This window comes from Cebus imitator, unplaced genomic scaffold, assembly GCF_001604975.1.
Source record: "Cebus imitator isolate Cc_AM_T3 unplaced genomic scaffold, Cebus_imitator-1.0 Scaffold42, whole genome shotgun sequence".
Taxonomy (NCBI): Eukaryota; Metazoa; Chordata; class Mammalia; order Primates; family Cebidae; genus Cebus; species Cebus imitator.
The window spans coordinates 10,033,334-10,045,976 of NW_016107357.1; positions in this window are offsets into that span (position 1 = coordinate 10,033,334).

Genomic DNA, 12,643 nt, shown 5'->3' on the forward strand with positions numbered 1-12,643 from the left:
TGCCTTGCTTAGTCATCCAGGCTGGAGTGCAGTGGCATGATCATAGCTCAGTGCAGCCTTGACTTACTGGGCTCAAGTGATTCTTCCACTTCAGCCTCCAGAGCAGCTGGCACTACAGGAACCACCATGACCTGCAAATTTTTTTATGTTTTTGTAGAGACAGGGTCTTACTGTGTTGCCTAGGCTGGTCTCTGAGCTCAAGTGATCTTCCTGCCTTGGCCTCCCAATGTGCTGGGATTACAGATGTGAGCCACTACACCCAGCCTTATACAGCCTTAATGGAAAATGGCATCTTGCCAGAAAAATGTAGGCATTAATAGTCTTTTGCAACTGATGAGTGTGTGAAATTAAACAACAAAAAAATAGCTCACTGTGTGTTAGTATATAAGTAAGGCTGCAGGAACACTGGCTCATAGTGCTACTTAAGTGCCTGCTGGTATTTTTATTGTTGTTGTTATTTTGCTTTGACAGCATCTAGTCACGTTACAGTTCTAGTTCCAGTGGGTCCTGTGTCACTCTTCCAGAGTGCGTGGTGCTCCCTCCACCTGCCCACAACATGACCCCAGGGCCTCTTCACTTTCATGGGCAGTTTGTTTCAACTATCACCACACCCACCCTATGGGAAGTCACACCTGGTCTCTACTACAGAGAAGAGCAGAGGTTTCAGGTCGTGGTTGGCCCAGCTTCTGGGTTTCTGCCCCACGAAGGGGCCTGATTGCCCCTCCTGCAGCGCCCAGCTTTGGCTACACCTCACAGGCCATGGCAGGGCACAGACAATCAAGAGCGGTCAGATGCAGACCTTCCGCAGACCCTCACTCCTAGACAGAAGATGGAGATGAGGCTAGGGGAAAATTAACATCAGTCTCCAAAGAAAAAGGAAAGTGGGACTCTCCGTCTGACAATTATGGTAGATCCTTGATGTGACCCTACAGCTGGTTACAAATACTGTCACCAATAACCTTAAACTAGACCAGACCATTAACACTACTCATTAGTTGTTTAAACTTCATGTCATAATTAAGTTGAATGCTTCTAATTTTGCAGTTTTCAGTTTCTCAAAATATTTTCAAGTCTTTGTAAGATTCTCCTTGCTTATCACTTCCACCGAGTATGAGCCTTATTATTATTTTTGGTTCACATCAAAATGAAACTAATATTAATTTGTTATTGCCGTTATAATTTTTAGATACACAGCTTATTGCAATGGGAAAGACCTGAGAGATTCCTAAATAGAAGGAAACTCAGAAGTCATTTCCCTCCAAAGCTTGTAGAAACATTGCCTCTTTAAAGACAGGAATTCATATTTTTATCACTGTAAAAAGCAAAATACAGGTGGCTCATGCCTGTAATCTTAGCATTTTGGGAGGCCCAGGCAGGAGGATTGCTTGAGTCTAGAAGTTCAAGACTAGACCTGGCAACATAGTGAGAACCTGTCTCTATAAAAAATTAAAAAAGAAAAAAAACTAGCTGGGCATGGTGGTACACACCTGTAGTCCCAGCTATTTTGGGAGACTGAGGCAGAAGGATCACTTGAGTCCAGGAGGTCAGGGCTACAGTGAACCATGGTTGTGCCATTGTACTCTAGCCTGGGCAACAGAGTGAGACTCTGTTTCTAAAAAAAATGCAATGTAATTGACCACTTTTGCGCTGCTGACTTGAACAAAGAAACTCGTCCCTTGTTTAAGTCTGGTGAAAAAGTTAATCTATCAGCAAAAAACCCTTCAGGAGTAAAAATATAATATCAATATTTTTGGGTTCAATTCAACCAATATTTGTTAACCATTTATTATGTACCAGGTACAATTCAAGGCACTGTAAATTCAGAGACGATGAAGGTGGCTCTGATCTCAGAAGCTCACAATTTCTCCCTGTGACAGGAAGCTAGACAAGGCACTCTAGGACAATTCGAGGATCTGCACTGGAATCTGGGTATGGTGCCCTGGCAGAGCGCCATGGAGGCTGCTGGCTCCTTCTGAAGGGAGCTTGGGCTTATTCGGCTCCATTCTGTCCCCTGCGAGAGACTCAATACTGCTTGAGGAAAAGGGCCATGTCTTTACTGCTCTTTATTCCTGCTGAAAGTTCAGGGATCAATTTATCTTTTTTATGTAAAAGAAAGAGAAAAAGAAGGAGAGAGAGAGAAGGAGAAAGAAAAGAAGGAAAAAGAAGGAGAAAAGGAAGGAAGGAAGATGTTTTGGGCTGAATTGTGCACCCTCAAAATTCATACATTGAAGTCCTAACCAACAGTAACTCAGAGTAGGACTCTTTTTGGAAACAGGATTTTTAAAGAGGTAATTAAGGTAAAATGAGGTCATACAGGTGGCTCCTGATCCAATGTGACTGGCATCTTAGTAAGAAGGGGAGACTAGGACACAGACACACATGGAGGGGAGACCATATGAGGACACAGGAGAAGGTGGCCGTCTGCAAGCCAAGGAGAGAGGCCTCAGGAGAAACCAAACCTGCCAACACCCTGATCTCAAACTTCTAGCCTCTATGACCGTGAGGAATGAATTTCTGTTGTGTAAGCCACCAAATCAATGGTGTTTATTATAGCGGCCCTGGCAAACTAACACAGAGAGAAGGAAAATAAGAGGTCTTTCTTGAGTCAAACATTGAAGAATGAATGTGATTTTTCTAAACTGAAGAAGAAAGAAATGATTAATTCTGCCTGGAATAGGATGAGAGTCAGTAAAGATTTCACAGGCGAGGTGATGTTTGAGCTGGGCCTGCAAGAGGTGCCAGAACTTGCCACTTGGAGAAGGAGACAAGAGGTTATGGCAGAGCAGGAAGAGTAACCCTCTTATAAAGAATTGCAAGGATATGGAACACAGACCTACCAGGGGTATCTGAAGTGTGGGCTTGAGGTGAAAGGCTCATGGGAAATAGACTGGACAGGTAGATGAGGATGGGCCAGACTGTGGAAGAGCAGTGGTAGAACAAGAAGGTAGTTCACACAGAGGAAAGAACTGATCTTGTCTTTAGTTTAGCGACAGATACCTGGAGGAGAAGAGGAGGGCGAAGAGAGAGCAGGAGTTTAATTAGGATCTGTCACAGTGGTGTAGGCAGAAGGGGAGGAGGCTCTGAGCTCGCAAGAGGGGAGCATGGGAATGAAAAGGTGAGTGTCAATGTCACAGTGTGGGTAGAATCTCTAGAAACGATTGGCCACAGGAGAAGCTGTGTTCAACAATCACACTAAGACTTTAAGCCAGAAAAGGGAAGATAACTGCATGAGGGGCAGAAATACAAAGTCAGGAGGAGGTATTTGGCTATGGTTGAGGGGAGATGATTATTTTATTTGAGATTTTTTTTTTTTTGAGACAGAATCTCGCTCTGTCACCCAGGCTGGAGTGCAGTGGCACGATCTCAGCTCACTGCAACCTCTGCCTCATGGGTTCAAGCAATTCTCCTGCCTCAGCCTCCCGAGTAGCTGGGACTACAGGCGCACGCTGCTATGCCTGGCTAATTTTTTGTATTTTAGTAGAGACGGGTTTCACTGTGTTACCCAGGCTGGTCGCAAACTCCTGAGCTCAGGGAATCCGCCTGCGTCGGCCTCCTGAAGTGCTGGGATTACAGGCATGAGCCACCACACCCGATCTTTATTTGAGATTCGAAGTGTGATAAAACCAATGTTTGTTGTAGTGATTAGGAGAGATCTGGAAGGAGAAGCTGCACTCTGGAAGAGGGTTTGGTGCCATCTGTGGAGACCACATCATGTCAGAGCAGACCTCCCATGTATGGCTATGTTCCAGCCTCAGTTGTAAACCATTAATAGGCACTCCAGCCCTTTCATGGCTCCAGCCCTCCCGACTCTTGTCCTTGAGAATTTGACCTTGCTTTACCCTTCCTTGAGGAAGGTAAGTCATGGTGCCATAAAAAAAAATCCCAAAGTCTCAATGGCTCAAAACAATAAAGATTTATTTCTTGTTCACATTACACATCGTGGGGTCATGGTCCTCCCTCTGGATCCAGGCCATGGAGCTGCTGTTTATAGTCATCATGGCATCAGGAAGAGAAAGCTTGGCAAAACCATCCTGTGCACTTAAAACTTTCATCCCAGAAAGGCCCAATCACCGAGAGGCACACTTCCTGGGTGGAAGGATTCCAGATGACAGATACAAAGGTAGCAGGGCTTAACTGCTGTGCCCCACCCTAATCCCCTCGAAGAGCGTGAAGCACTAACAGCGGAGAAGCCTGGAGAACGCCACATAGTACCTTACTGTAATCCCCGTGAAGTGGGAAAACGTCACATAGGCCCAGTGACTAAGGCCAGTGCGTCCGTGAGGAGGCATGTTGGTAGCATGATCCTAATAAGAAGTGATAGGAAGGGTGTCTCACCTCTGTGGTCCTCCCACCCCAAACCCATAGCCTCAATCATAGTGGAAACATCAGACAAGCTCAAATTGAAGCATAATCTGCAAAATACCTGCCCTGGATTCCTCAAAACTGTCAAGGTTATCAAAAATGAGGAAAGTCTGAGAAACTGCCACAGCCCAGAGGAAGCTCAAAAGAGGTGACAACCAAACTCGATGTGATGTCCTGGATGGGACCCTGGACAGAAACAGACCTTAGGGGAAGCCTAGTGAAGTCTGGGTAGTGTATGGACTTTAGTTAATGTACCGAGCTTGGTTCCTCAACTATGACAAAGCTGGCCAGAAAATGTAAGATGTTACTAGTAGAACGAACTGGGGGAGAGGCACGTGGAAACTCCGTATGCTATCCTCAGAGCTTTTCTGTAAGTCAAAGTCTTCTTAAGAAAAACGTTTATATAAATTAAATAAAAAGAGGTGCATGCCATTTCCACACACAAAATTAACCCAAGAACTCGGAGCTCCTTGCTCACAACAGATTCTTCCTCTCACATACTGTCACTCAGTATCATGAGATTTTGAAAATAAAGGAAGTCTATAGCTTGCGGCCGGGAATGAGCAAATACTAAATAAATTTATCAACTGTAGTTAGAAGGAGAAAAGTCAAGTAAAATGGTATGCACCAATATTCTGTAAAACAAAGCAAAAGAGCAAAGAGGAATAACACTGATTCAGGATTTATCACTTCCATTCCATTGGCCTGTGGCCACACCTGACCCACGTGGCGGACAGGGGCAGTGTGCGGTCCCACCATGCGTGCAGGGGATTTGTCATTGTGCCCTCTTCCACACTTTGGACCTGAAGCTTCGTGCCATTTCCCAGATTCCTGTGCCCTAGTGCTATTCGTTGGCTAGGATTTAGATTTTTTTCTTTACCCATCCTGAGTGACTGTCTCCCTTGGTCCAGTCTGATACCTGGAACACCCTAAAACACAAAGTCCTTTTGTGTGTGTGTATCATGCTTCTACACTGTCTGCCTGGCCCCAGGAGCACCCTGGGCAGAGAGAACAACATCTGGGTTGCAACACAAAAGATTATCAGAATTCAGTAGAATGGAGGCTAGTGGGGAGAGTGGAACGGAACAGACCTAGAACCGTGCATGGTCTGTAGAAAACACAGTGAGGGGCCTGGTTGGCTGGGCTAGAGGGTTTGTGTTAGGATGTACTAGGAGGGAAGTGTGGTGTTGGATTGCAAAGTGTCCTGTGTGCTTGGCAGAGAAGTTTGCACTTCTCTGAGTGGGGAGATTCCACTGTGTCAATGTCGGGTGCAGGTTCCTTGTTCTCTGCAGAGGAATCTGGTGACAGTGCTCAGGAGGGATGGTGGCAGACATCAGAAATAAAAATCTGGAAGCCAGCACCCATGCTCATTCAAATTACCGTGAACATTCTGGAATGGAAATCAATAAAAAGGTGTCCAAAGGTGTGAGACGGAAGCTGTCAGTTTTAACTCTGATATGCACTTATCTCTTGTATACTGTCTATGGTTGAGATCCACAAGAGAGAGAGGTCCCAGAGGCGTATGTTTAGATATTTTGTTTGCAAGTAGACTGTCGCACATAGAAGGTTTCCTTCTGTCTCATCTGATTTCCTTTTTCTTGGAGCAGTTTCTAGTCCATATTTTCACTTCTCGCCTCACAGTAACGTACACCTTTGAATGGCTCACAGGGTCATTCTGCCTTCAACAAATTAGCAGCTGGGCTAGCAGCCCAGATGGTGCAGTTTGGTGTTTCCAAGTGGCCTCGTTACATCTACTGGGTTAAATTACCAGTTTGCGGACCCAGTGGGCCCACTGTGTGCTTGTTATGTCCCTGGGAGACAGTCTTGCTTTTCTTTAGTGTCAGGTCTGTAATCAGTGTCATTACATTCTCCTTTCTTCAAATATTGCCACTGATTAGAATTTGTTTTATAAAAGAAACTCACAGATTCATTGCCACAAGAGTGCATTGACTTCTAGAGCAAATATAATAAAAGGTGAGTAGAAATTAGATAATAAAGTAACAAGTGTTTGGGGAGAAAGCTGTCTGCCTGTGTCCTACTCCTGGGTACCCAACACAGCATCTATGAATTGCGCTCATCCAAGCTGTCATCAATCTGCCTTCTGTCTGCTGAAAAACTGTCTGCTATTCTCATGAATTGCCGAGTAGGTAATAACTATATCTGTTCTAGGCACTTTATTCCTTTACAGAAATTTTTATAGGGTGCGTGGGGTTCCTTTGCTAACGTAGAACATGGCAAGGTACAACAGTCAGGCATGATGGGAGGGTGAAGAGAAAGGCAATGTTGGCAGCCCATTGATAAGCTTCTAAATGTCTTTCTTTTTGCTGAGGTTTTTGATTTTGCTTTGTTTCAGGAAACATTAGCATGTAAAACTCGATTTGGCTCTCCTGCTCCCTAGATTAGAAGTTAATGAATTTCGCTGGTATTCGATCTGGCCACAGGCTATTATGTTAGCTAAAGAAAAGTTTCATTAATTTTAGTGACCTCATAACTATATTGGATGGTAGACTCTGGTGTGAGCAGGTAGTTACACTGTTCCCATTCAGTTTAATCTTTATATTTCCCTTAGAGATGGATGGCATGGCCCTGCTAATTTTCGCAGCTATATAAACATAGATGAAAAAGCAGCATCTAAGATTGGATACTGTTATTATTCTCCTGTCTGTTCTTAGGGTAATCAGGGGATGCTTCTTTGTGGGGAGGGACTGCCTGGAGCAAAGGGGCCTCCCCGGGACTTGTGGGAGGGAAGCAGGCAAGAGACGTTCAGACAAAGCCCATTAGGCACCTGGAGAATTGATACGGACAAATCATGGTTCCCTTGCCATTTCTTTTGCATAAAAGAAATCATTTTAGATATATTACATGAATATGTTTAAAACACAAACAATTTGTTGCTCATGCTGGTAGCTTTTAAGACAACTGGAAGAAATGATTATTCTAAATGGCATTTGAACTGTACAGTGAAAACCCAATTTTATCTATTGTTTTGTATTTAAAACATTTATAATAATGACAGATATGTATGTCAACATGGATGCACCTCACAAATGTGATGCTGAGCAAAAGAATCCAGGCCCCAAAGATTCCACATTATTATTCTATATATGTGATAGTTATCTAAACAAAACAAAAACAGATAAAGCTGATCTGTGGCGTTAGAAGACCAGAGTGGTTACAGTTGGCAGTAGTGATGGAGGGTGGTTACAGTGGTTACATTTGGGGGTAATGGTGGGGGGTGGTTATAGCAGTTAGAGTTGGGGTAGTCTTGTGAGGGCAGGAAGGGGCCATCTGGGGTGCTGAAGATGTTCTATTTTTGATACTGAGTTTATTCACTTTGAATTAGGTCATTGAAAGTTGTATACTTTTTTTTTGTAAATAGTTTGCATTTCATTAAAAAGTTAAACAAAAGGAGAGTAACCTCCCTCTCTCTCTCTCACACGCACACGCGCGCGCGCACACACACACGAGACAGAGAAGGGAAGAGGGAGCAAAAGAGCGAGAAAGCTAGAGAGAGGGAATGTTCACATAAATGATCTCATTTAATTTCCTGACAACAACCTGTGAAGGAGGCATGGTGGGGTGTGAGACCCCCTGGGTCTTAGAGAACTAAGTGCTTTGACCCACCTGTCTTCTAAAAAGGGTTTGCCTCACCCCTTCCCCTCCCCTGCACCTGACGGCCTGCTGGCGGGCTTACCCATTGCAATGTGTTGATAAAATCAGGGGAGATGGAAGAAGTCAGAGCCCTCTTGACCCTGAGTCTAATATAGAGGAGAAGCAAAAGGCACACAGAAGCCTGAAATGTGGTTAGTAAGGAGAAAACCCAGACCAGAGCTCTGTAGTTTTTTAAAAGCTAGTTAAACCTGGAAAGGACCCTCATGGGCAAAGGGCTTCCAAACACACTTGGGTCATAAATTAACAGTTAAACAGGAACGTGTATCCCCACTGATGGTTCCGTGTGCGAGTCTGAGACCAGCAAGTACTAAGCGACCACCACGGATGCCTTGTGTATTAGTCTCCTATCGCTGCTGTAACAAAATACCACAAATTTTGTGGCTTAAAACAACATAAATGTATTATCTTGCTTGTGTATGTATGTGTATGTGTATGTGCGTGTGCGTGCGTGTGTGTTTGTGTGTGTGTGTGTGTGTTTTCTTATTTTAGGGACAGGATCTTTCTGTGTTACTCATGCTGGACTTAAACTCCTGGGCTCAAGTGATCCTCCTGTCTGCCTCAGCCCCTCTTCCCTCACTCCTGCCTCAGGAGTTGGGAATACAGGTGTGAGCCACTGTGCCCAGCTACAAACGCATTCTCCATGGGTCTCACTGGGCTACACTCAAGGTGTCAGCAGGACTGCATTCCTTTCTGGAGGCTCAAGGGGAGAATCTGTTTCCTTGAGTATTGCAATCATTGGTGGAATTCAGTTCTTTGTGATTGTAGAACTGAGGTCCCTATTTCCTGGCTGGCTATCAGTGGGGTCATTCCCAGCTTCTAGAGACCACCCTTTCATCCCCTGACTTTGGCCTTTTCCTCCATCTTCAAACCAGCAACAGCAAGTTGAGTCCCTCTCATGCATTGAATCTCTCCCGTCCTCTCATCTCTGTGACAACAGCCAGTTCTCTACTTTTAAGGGCTCATAGACTGTGCCCTCCTAGTTAATTTGAGATAATTGCCCCATCTTGAGGTCTATAACCACATCTGCAAAGCTCCCTTTGTTGTATAACATAATGGGTTCCAGGGACCAGGGCGTGGACATCTCTGGTGGCTGTTATTTGGCCCATCAGACCTCAGAGAAAAGAGACCTTACCAGAAACAGGAGCGCACACACATCTCGGGCCGACCCCCCAATTGCTGCTGTGGTGTTGAAGAATTTGCAGCTGGTAACGCAAAGCATTAGCAGACCTAGAGTGTGTTCATTGTCTTACACCTTGGGTGTGAAACAATTCATTGCTTGTGTTAGAAAGCAGATTCCACTGGCCCAGGAGAAACATGAGGAAGCCACCAAAGCAGTCCAAGGCATGTTTTTAAAATGTTGCCATAGAGCCGGGCACGGTGGCTCACGCCTGTAATCCCAGCACTTTGGGAGGCAGAGGCAGGCAGATCACTTGAGGTTAGGCGTTCAAGACCAGTCTGGCCAACGTGATGAAATGCTGTCTCTACTAAAAATTCAAAAATTAGCCAGGCATGGTGGCACATGCCTGTAATCCCAGCTACTTGGGAGGCTGAGGCAGGAGAATTGCTTGAACCTGGGAGGCAGAAGATGCAGTGAGCCAAGATCGTGCCACTGTACTCCAGCCTGAGCAACAGAGTGAGACTCTGTGCCCCCCCTTCAAAAGTTGCCACAGCCCGCACAGTAGCATTGGCATCACTTTCAGGTGACAACATGCGGGAGCTCTTTGCTAACATCACCATGAGAATGCTGGTGTCGTGGGAATGCACTGCCAGCTGTGTGAAGCCGACAGGGCCTCTGACCACTCCTCCAGGGCAATTGATGCTGTCCCCATGGGTCAAGTGGTGACTGGTACTCTAGGCACAGATCTGGTGGTCACTTTTTCCCAGTCAAAACAATGACCAAGGCTACTTCTATTGAAATGCTTTGCTTACAGCAAAGCTCTGCCTCATGAGGACATAGGCTTCAGCACTAAGAAACCTGTCCATCAGCGGTGCTCATTGCAGAAGGAATGGCTTCTCCCTGCTCTTGAAGCTTTCAACTTTGCTGCGTAGTTGAGAACCCTGCGCCATCTAGGCCAAATCAGAGTTGGCCAACCCTGGGGCTGAGTGGCCACACTCTTCGGTTGTTTGCAAGGAGAAGTTTGATCTGAGAAGAAGCTGGAAAAGGAACAAAATATGGAAGTCTCATGATGACATTGCAGTTGGCGTGGTTCCTTTCAGGGTCTTGCGTGTGAAGAGCTTCTCAGGCCCGGGAGAGTTTTGCTGTCCAAGATATGACAGAGTCTGCAGCTGTGGGTGTGATGAAGACAGTAGCAGCAAGGCTGATGGAGGCAGCAAGGTGAAAAGTCCATCCAGAAATCTCAGAGGTTAAAAGAGTATTCCATTCCATACCTGTGCCCTAGTCTGAATCTGACCCAGTACTGACTGGGCACCATTTGTCCTGATGGACAATTTGAGTCATTTGTGTTCAAGAGTAAAATGACAGCTATTGGTACAATGCATTGTAAAAGCTTCAAGAGGAAAATAATGTTTTGTGGACTAGTTGTTTCATTATAATATTAAATTTTTAGATTTTAAAATCGATTTTTTTTTTTTTTGAGATGGAGTCTTGCTCTGTCACCAGGCTGGAGTGCAGTGGTGCAATCTCAGCTCACTGCAACCTCTGCCTCCTGGGTTCAAGTGATTCTTCCGCCTCAGCATCCTGAATAGCTGGGACCACAGGCATGTGCCACCACGCCCGGCTAATTTTTTGTATTTTTTAATAGAGATGGAGTTTCACTGTGTTGGCCAGGATGGTCTCAATCTCTCGACCTTGTGATCCACCCGCCTCGGCCTCCCAAAATGCTGGGATTACAGGTGTGAGCCACTGCACCTGGCCTAAAATTGATGTTTTAAAATGGAAACAACATGACCAAAAATTGGTCTCAGAATTTTAAGCCCATTAAAATAAAATTTAATGTGGAAAAAATAAAAAGAAATACTGTAGGATAAAGATGAGAAAATCTTCTAGGAACTGGAACAAAAATACAAAGACATTTTTAAAATAGGAGAAAAAGACAAAATTAAATTATCTATCAACAAGGCACAATATCCTACTAAAAGGAATTCCAACTGAGAATGAGGGAAATGGAGGGAAGTTTGTCAAAGACGTCATTTAAATAAAAATTTTAGAAACGAAAGACACAAGGCCTCAGGGTCTACCTGCCGCATGCCAGCACACGATGAGTAGAAAACACATCAGCAAGGTATGTCAGCATGTGTGCTCAGTGGCTGAGATAAGAAGGTTTAAAAACGCTGTACAGGGGAAAACATAGCTCACATACAGAGAATGAAAATTCAAATACAATTGGACTTTCCAACAGTTCTGTCGAAAGCTTGGAAACTGAGTAGCAGGCCTTCAAATTTCTGAGGGAAAATGACATCTATCCTAGAATTCTATATGCAGTCAACTAGGAATAGTCAGATGGTCTGATTAAGACAATTTCGGACAGGCAAGGTCTAAAAAATCATGTATTTTCCATGCACCCTTCTTAATAAACTTATAAGAAGTAAATTGAGAAAAATGATTTGGGATTTAGGTCCCCACAGGGAGTTACCAGGTTGTGATGGGTGGAGCCCCAGGTGTTCAGGGCAGGCCTGGGGAATACCCTGTGCAGGTGGGTCAAGAAGATGGGAGGCTTCAGGAGGGATGTTTCCAAGAAAAAAAAAAAAAAGGTGTACTATCTGATGTCTTTGTCTGTGTTTTATTCAGAGGAGTTTTGTAGCTTTGTTTGAAGAACTTGATTAGAAATAAGTGACAGGTACACAGAAACCTACACAAACAAAAAGAACGTACTATCTCTAGAAAAACAATGTTGCCCTAGTAACAAAATGTATTCATAGTATATTATATGACTCAGCCTTGAGCCATATTCACATGGTTGTAAATAACGTAAACATTACATATTGATTGAGCCAAAATTTGTGGCATGACTACATTAAGAGGATGGGAATGAGGAAGTACAGGCGGCGGGTGGGAAGGGGAATGTGTTGACGTAAGAGCTAGATCCCAATCTTATGTAATAGGAAGGCAGTAGATGATGCTCAACATTATAAAATGAAGAAAAAACCCACAGTTATATAAGTGTATCATTTAAAAATACCGAGGAAAATTCCTAAGAATTCCAAAGAAAAGCTAAAAGAGGCCAGACGTGGTGGCTCACAACTATAATCTCAGCACTTCAGGAAGCTGAGATGGGACAATCACTTGAGGCCAGGAGTTCAAAACAGCCTGGGCAACATGGTGAGACACCTCCTCCACCCCCCACTGCCCTGGTCTCTTAAAAAAAAAAAAAAAAAATTAGCTGAGCATGGCGGCACGTGCCAATAGTCATAGAGGCTAAAGCAAGAGGACTGCTTGAACCCAGGAAGTGAGCCATTTTCACACCATTGCACTTCAGCCTGGGCGACAGACTGAGACTGTCTTCAAAACAAAACAAAACAAAAGAGTCACCTCTGGGGGTTGGGGCTCAGAGTAGAGGAAAGGGTGTCAGGAAACCCCTTTTTTAATTTCCAGGACTTGTAGTATATTTGAATGTAAAGACCTTTATGCAAAGCTGGGCTTAGTGGAGTG